The sequence below is a fragment of the Bison bison genome, unplaced genomic scaffold (assembly GCF_000754665.1).
Source record: "Bison bison bison isolate TAMUID 2011002044 unplaced genomic scaffold, Bison_UMD1.0 scf7180017863844, whole genome shotgun sequence".
NCBI lineage: Eukaryota > Metazoa > Chordata > Mammalia > Artiodactyla > Bovidae > Bison > Bison bison.
This window is the reverse complement of record NW_011494416.1, coordinates 1-1,666: the sequence shown is the minus strand read 5'-3', so window position 1 is coordinate 1,666 and position 1,666 is coordinate 1.

Genomic DNA, 1,666 nt, shown 5'->3' with positions numbered 1-1,666 from the left:
AAAAAATAGAAAAGACATAAAGCTAATACTACAGAGATACAGAAAATCATACGACATTATTACAAAGAGTTGTATGCCAACAAATTGGACAATCTAGAAGAAATGGACAAATTCCTAAACTATAAAACCTGCAGGACTGAATCAAGATGGAGGAGACAACATCAAGACACTGATCGTTTGTGTGAAAATTGAATTTCGTCAGAGTAATTTTAAAATCTTCCAAGGAGCAACAGTCTCGGAACAGAAAGTTTCTCTAGGGACTTCTATAAAACATATCTTTGATGAATTTAATGCAAAACTTCTCAAAGCCTATTAGCAAATCAAATTCAACAATGAAGAGAAAGGATCATGCACCATCCTCAATTGTCTTTTACATGAGGGTCATGGCAATGGTTCAAGATCCCAGAAGTGGGAAATAGGCTGGTGAAAGTGCTCAGCTTCAAATATGCACCACCTCCCACAAAAAGGAATGGAAAATAAGGGGGCAGATCAACAGGCCCAGACGGTGGAAGAGGAGCCAAAGAAGATTATTCCCAGACCTTGGACTTAGCAGGGTTTGCATGCATGGATTTAAACACTGTCGGGGCCAGTGGGGCCTCCCTGGTGGCTCAGCAGTGAAGAATCTGCTTGCACTGAAAGAAATGCAGGAAAAAAAAAAAAGAAATGCAGGAGACTTGGGTTCAGTCCCTGGGTCGGGAAGATCCCCTGGAGGAGGAAATACCAACCCACTCCAGTATTCTCGGCCTGGAGAACCCCATGGACAGAGGCTCTTGGCAGGCTGTAGTTCATAGGGTAGCAAAGAGTCAGACACAACTGTACCACTGAGCACTCGTGCACACTGGGACCAGGGGTCCTTTCTGACTTACATTTATCCTTTTTACGGAATGAAACTCCTTGTAGCTGAGATATGCCTGTCTTCGTGTTGTATTTTAGAACACAAATCCTCACGCATAGCTGAGTTAGAGGACTAGATTTGGGACTTGGGGTTGATGGTATTTAGACCAACTTTGCTCTACAATCTTTATTATAATTGCCATTATAATTTAGTGTCAATTCTTAGGTGGACATTTGGGAGGTTTTCTGGGATTTGCTAAGTGTAATGGGCCTGTGGGAAGGATGTATTTGCAGGGCTGAAGGTGGAATGTGTTTGTCTGAATCATTCATTGAGTCTCTGAATGTCATCTCACATGGCATTAGGGAGATTGCAAAATGTGACTAATTGAGAGGTCTGCTTTTCCTGGATTATCCTGTGGCTCCAGTTGAAACCACAAATGTGTTCATCAGAGGGAAGCCAAGGGCATCTGACCCTGGGGGAAGTGACCAGTGATGGAAGGTGCTTTGCTGGGCTGTGCAGATGAAGGAAGTGGCTGAGAGCCAGGGATACGGGCAGTGAAGCTCTAGACTGGACACGGCAAAGAAGCAGATTGTCCCTGACTTTATCCTTTCAGAGTGCACAACAGGAGCTCAGGTGGGCTGGTCTGTAAGCAAGCCTTTATTTCCAAGAGTCCTAGAGGCTGTAAGCCCCACGTCAGGACACCAGTGAGGCTGCCTTCTGGTGAGGCCCCCTTACTGGTTCACATCTGGCACCTTCCTGCTGGGTCCTTACCTGGTGGACAGGACTAGTATGTCCTCTGGGGATTCTTAGAAAGACTCCAACCCAAATCAT